This window comes from Lycium barbarum, chromosome 1 (assembly GCF_019175385.1).
Source record: "Lycium barbarum isolate Lr01 chromosome 1, ASM1917538v2, whole genome shotgun sequence".
In the NCBI taxonomy this organism is placed as follows: Eukaryota; Viridiplantae; Streptophyta; class Magnoliopsida; order Solanales; family Solanaceae; genus Lycium; species Lycium barbarum.
In genome coordinates, this window is record NC_083337.1 from 29,216,133 (window position 1) to 29,222,600 (window position 6,468).

The 6,468-nt window shown below is 39.1% G+C and overlaps 1 long non-coding RNA gene across 1 annotated transcript; it reads left to right on the plus strand.

Moving 5' to 3' along the window:
• The first annotated feature begins 2,102 nt into the window (after positions 1-2,102).
• LOC132633707 (uncharacterized) lies at positions 2,103-4,729 on the plus strand. The gene is made up of 2 exons (XR_009579754.1): positions 2,103-3,312; positions 4,255-4,729. It is a non-coding gene; the product is annotated as an uncharacterized LOC132633707 (long non-coding RNA).
• The last annotated feature ends 1,739 nt before the right edge of the window (positions 4,730-6,468 follow it).

Sequence of the window (6,468 nt, forward strand, 5' to 3'; positions counted from 1 at the left end):
AGTAGATACTAAGTGAATCTATCTAAATTTCTTGGATTATGAATATGGAAGGTTAGGGTTCCTTTGTAAATTGGGGAGTTTTGATTAAAGGGTGAAATTGATGATTAATTGAGGGATAGTATTGGACTTCCTAAGTGTTGATTAACTGAATTTTACTCGACATTCCTATTTTGCCCTTCTGGGCCCAGTTTCCTCTTTAAAAGGGTTATTTTCAATTTGAATAGTATTTTAGCAATATGGGTATCATTAGTCTTTGTTTCTAATGCTGATTAAGTTGTTGAATAGGCTTCAAACATTTGAAAGCTCTTCAAAAAGGCAAGGCGCGTTGTTGGATAGTTCGTGGCACCCGCTCGGCATCGAGGTAGGTTACGGTTTTGTAACGACCCATTTGGTTGTTATAGTGTTTTGACCCATTTAACCTTTTTGAACCTTCCCCAATTCCCGTTAGTATGATCTATGACTTAATGAAGTCATTGGGTTGGTTTCTGCAAGGTTCGAGTGTAAATTGAGTCATTGATGGAGAAGGTAGTTGAGTTAGCGAGTTAAAGTTGACCACGACATGGTCAACATCGGGTTAGGATGACCCCGTTTCAATGTTTTGGAATTTCCAACATGTTAATATGATGATTTTGAACTTGTCCACAAGTTTTGGTGAGGTTCCGAAGAGTTTCAAATGGGTTTGAGTTTTGTCGCACTCGTATTCGATGTTTTCGCCGTAGGTCTGTGGATAGAAACGGCTCCATATTGATCAAACGATCTATTTTTTGAGTGAGGTTTGAACCATTAGATCCGTATCAAATTACGAAGCCATAGCAAAAAGAATCATCGCGTTTGGCCTCCGTATGAGGGAGTTATGCCCGTTTTCGTTCGGGCTGTTCCTCTAGGTCCGCTGGCAGCAACCAAAGGGCCACCGTAGCGGGACCGCTGCAGCGACCAACTGTCAAGACCTGACAAGGGGGCAATGACGGGTACCCGGAGCTGACGACCGAGCACCACTCATACTGCTTGTCATCATACTTATCGTGCGTTCATTCATTATTCTCATGCTTGTAATCATTGGAAAACCATTTTCACTTTGAAACATATTTACCTTTATATACATAAGCCCTTCGGCTATCAAAAATAATATACATACAATAAGGACATCGTGAGACCATGCTACCCACGCGTACGTATCTATGAGCCTCTACTAGAGTACTAGACATATGGACGGGACAGGACCCCGTCTTGCCCAAAATATATGTACACAAAATAACAAAGCAACGACACCTCCAGAACAATGGAGTGCTCTCAATGTCTGCTGATAGCTCCTACAAATCTGGATCACCTCCATGTCTACCTGTGGGCATGAACACAGCGTCCGAAGAAAAAGGAAAATAGTACGAGCATTGTACTGAGTATGTAAGGCATGCATAAAATGAGCATAATAAGGAAATCATGAAACGTAAGGTGAGGCTATAACCTGCTTAGGTTTTAAGAGTAAATGCATTTTAAACATATCACATATATCATCATCATTAACCCGCGTCCGGGTAGCCATCATACGTGTTACGTACCGTATTTTTATACATTGGGACAACCCGGATTAACTATGACAATTAAGGGCCAAGACTATTCCGGGATTTGACGTCGGGACTTTTGACCATTTGATTTTATTTTGAGACATAAGTTGAATATGAAATTGATGGCATTGGACACTTAGGAAAAATTGGGACCACAATTCATAAAATTGGAATTTAAAAGTCTTGCACCAAAAGCCATGGTGGCCGTGTGGACTTGAAATGGTCCCACACATTGTGTGGCCAATTTTAATTGGTCCAACACATGTGTGGGCCATAAACAAAGGGAGATATTTGTGGATACAAAAAAAAAAAAAAAAAAGACTAAGTCATCTTTCTCATTTCCCACTTCTACACTTAGAGAAAAATAACAAGACTTGGAGAGCCTCCACTCCCCCATGGTTCTCGGCCACAACCAAGAAAAATCAAGTCCCATTTTTGCCTCTCTAAAATTATTTCTTTGGTATAAACCCACTATTTGGAGGTCCCTAAGTAGCGTGGAAGTATTGTTTGGGTCATTCAACCACTCATTTTGCTCATTTACAAACCCTAGCCTATTGGTGGATTGAAGAATAAAGGTGAGTTCTAATCTTGTTTTTGGAGTTATAAATGTTGTATGCATATTGTAGTATGCTAAAATGGATAAAAATCATGAAATATGGAATGTTGAAGTTGGGTCTTGTGTTGGGTGTGTTGACCGTGTGAAGTATATGTGTGTGGTGTGGTATTGGGTTGATGAATTAATTGCTTGTAGCATATTGATTGTCGTAGAGTGGAGAAGAGAATAAAAATCATCGATACATGTATATGTGTAGTGTAGCCGTGTATATAGCCTCCAAATGGTAGCAAAGAATGAATTAATATCGCTTAGCGTCGTAATGGTTGTTGTGATGATTTGTATGTTGGAAATGAGAGTTAAATGTCCCGAATTGATATAGTAAGCGTTGCGGACTGATTTGGAGAACTTTGTGCATTTAATGCAATCCTTATATATGAGAACCATTAACATATGAATATGTGTAGTGTGAATGAATGTGAGTCATAGATTATGCCGAATATCGCATTATTATCGCTTAAGCGCTTTCGTGTCGTCGTTACGAATTTTAGTTTGGAATTGAGCATTTAATGACTTAAGATTGATGTTGAGATTGTACGGGCTGATTTGAGGGTTATTGTGCGTTGATGTAATTTGTATATTTTATGAAAATGGTATCGTTATATTGTGAATTGTGATACAAAACATGAATTGAAAGTCGGAAGTGTGCCCAGTGGGCTGCTCACGGGTAGGGGCTGTTTTCGGCCAAAAATTTGGAGAAATTGTGGATTGTTGGAAAAATTATGTGAATTTTTTAGAATGTTCTTGAATGTTGTTAGTATGGGTTTGGGTTAATAATCGAATGTACGAACGATATTGTGGCTTGAAAGTAAGCCATTGAATTGAATAATTGGAAAGTTGTCGAATGGTGTAAAAGAGAGCTACTATTATTATTTTGCCTTTCGAATTGATTATCGATGTTGCTAGGTTGGTTATTGTGGTTGTTGTTGTTGATTTTGAGCGAGTTAAATTCTCGGGATGGCCTATTTATAGGGGAAATGCTGCCGAATTTTCTGTAGAATTTAATGTTAGTTGGAATAAATGGCTTAAGTGCCTATGTTTAATATTGGATATTCGTTGGCATATTTGTAGACCTTGGGGAGCCCGAGGCGTAGATTGGAATTTACTTTATATTGGCCATCTTGGAGTGCGTACGAGGTATGTAAAGCAACCTCCCTTCTTTTTGGCATGTCTTAGTTTTACATAGGCTAGATTAGAGCCTTAAGGAAATTCCAAATCCGAAATCCGAAATCCGAGCATGATATGATCTATATATGTTCCTTGGCACTCTTATGTATGATTTGATGAAATATGAACCTTTATGTATTTGAAATAATCGCTTTCCGAACTTTGCGCAAAAAGGTTTCACTTTAAAGAACTTCGAAATTTCTGAATGCCATACATTTCACATAAATGCTCGGATTACTCCAATATTTTTATCAAAGTTTGCATTATGTATGATAAGTATGTTTTTCATAGGCGGGCCCGACTTGGGTAAATACCCGTCCGTGGGTCCCGCGACTTTCCTTTATGTAATTCAGAGAATCTTTGAAAGAATTTGGTATGATTATTATTCCGATTTCAAATATGATCATTTTACTTATGTTTGAATTTATGATAATGATTTTATGCATATGACTACTCACGACTCTACTCGTGCATTCTGTTATTCCTTTTGCCGAGTCCCGGGCCGGTTCTGTTGTCGTGCGCATTTTGATATACTCCGGAGTTATGCTGTGTTTATGGTTCACCGAGCTACTCGCAAAAGAGGGTCGGGTTCCACCTATATTTGGTGTTATGCTGTGTATGGCGTTATGTTGTGATGTGATATGTGACGGGGATACAGAGATTTGAAACTTTCTGGTGTTATGCTGTGTTATGGCGCCATCGACGGGTGGGCGACCATATTCTTCTGTACCCTATGCATTACTTACATATTTTTGAAAGTAAGCAAATTTTGATATGTTGGATTTGCACTTATCTTTGGTACTTCCATTTCGTTTATGTCTCAGATTTGCTTTCTGTATATTCTGCTTTGCATACTTAGTACATATTTCGTACTGACCCCCTTTCTTCGGGGGCTGCGTTTCATGCCCGCAGGTACAGACGCACAGTTTGGTGATCTACCCATTTAGGACACCCTATTCTGCTGTTTGGAGTGCTCTTCTCATTTCAGAGCACACATTTTGGTATATATTCGTTCGCCATGTATATATGTATTTGTTCAGGGGCACGGCGGGGCCCTGTCCCGCCATATGATTCGGTTTGTCTATTTAGAGGTCTGTAGACGTATTTGTGGGTGTGTGTGCCTACTTCTGTACGGATGTGTTTGCATGACTCTATTCGTTATGGCAGCCTCGTCGGCGTGCATTTTGTATATGTTTGTGGCAGCCTTGTCGGCGTGCATTTGTATATGCGTTTTGGGCCGTTGTGCCATTTGACATCCTTGTCGGCTTTTGACATATTTGATAGCCTTGCCGGCTTTTTGATATATGTGCATATGTTCGGCGATGTATATTCCGCCGCCTCTTCTGATTCTGATATAATGTTTTGTACGCGCAATCGCGCAAGATAATATTCGTTCTCAACTCTGTTTAAAAATGATGATTTAGTTTGTATGTCCGTTTGGGTGTCCAAGTAGGGCACCAGTCGCGGCCCACGGGGCTGGGTCGTGAAAGAAGTGGTATCAGAGCGGTTTGTCCTTGGGATGTCTACAGGCCGTGCCTAGTAGAGTCTTGTTTATCAGTGTGTTGTGCACCACATCGATAAACAGGAGGCTACACGGCATTTAGGATGTTTCCTTTCTTTGAATCTTAGATCGTGCGATAGAGCCAGCCGTAGGAAATGAATCTTTTTCTGCTAACCTTTAATTTCAGCTGAGGACGGTATCGACGTAAGAAAGTGACCGATGATATTGGAAGCTATACCGTACACAGGTAAGAAATGGTATGAAAGATGTATGTCGGGGAAGCTATTTGAAGTATGACGGAAATATAAAGTTGAAGATTGAAAAGAAAAATAAACAGGAAGATGTCACTGGTGCCGTTTGAGTTGGGCACGTGAGGTAAGTCTCGACATCTGTGTACTTTTGTTTGCAATTGTTAGCCCTGTGTGGCTACGATATGATATATAAATACGTATATGTGTTGGCCCTGTGAGGCATGGTCGGTATTTCCTGTGTACAGGTTTTGGGATAGTAAGAAATACAGAGGAACCTCTGCCCAAATTTTGCCAGAAATATAAAGAGAGAAAATGAGATATAAGTTCTTAACATGTTTTGAAAGTCGATACCGATAGGGTGAATCTGTTATGTTGGATTAAAGTTAAGAGGTACCCTCCATGGCATTCGTAAGAAGCATTATCCTTGATTGGGAAATTTTATTCCGAGAAAGCATATATGAGTAGCAAATTCGTAATTTATCTAAATGAATCAGAATATGTTCCAACCACATGTTGCTTCAGAAAAGCTTATGTGAAAGGCAAAAATGTCCAACGATTAAGTTTCGATTCATTTGAAGAATACTAAATGTATAACAGGCAGTTGGGAATTGAATGATTCACTTACGACTCAAAAAAAAAAAAAATATATATATATATACATATGTATAAATATGGAGGTAATTATGTGAATTAAGTACCAACGGATTTCGCGATGTTCGTCGGATTTTAGTGTTCTTTTGCTGGTGGTTGGAGAATGCCTTACAGTAATATTTTATCAGCCTTCATCGACTAATTGGAGATGGAATTTGTGGAATAAAAACTTAAATTTGTGGGTTGTTTAAAATTATATATGTATATGCATGAGGAGAAAAATATTGAGGATTTACAGGAGGCGACACGGTGACTATATAGTCAGAAAAGTAAAAGAATTCTCTCTAGATCGGGGTGGGGCCCGCTACGAGAACGTTTTGAAAGTTGTTAAGACCCCGATTTGCCTTAAATTACGTGATAAAAGTCGTGCAGGGAAATTGATGCAATTATACCGGCCTTAACGTGTCTAAATGCATTAAAGTTGTAAGGTTAAGCGTGCCAGGGCCAGAGCAATTCTGGGATGGGTGACCCCCTGGGAAATGTACAAAAATTTTTGCAAATATGGACATAAGAGACAAATAGGAAATTTGGAGTAACCAAAAAGGAAATTAGAGTATGTGGAGTGATTAGAAACTTTATAAAGGTCGCGTGGGCTGAGACGGATTAGATTAGTGAAAAAGGGAGAAAGAGCAACGCAGCTCCAGAATTAGAATGAGTTTGAACAGATGATTGAAGACGCTTTGTAAAAGAAATGCTAGTGATATATATATATATATATATATA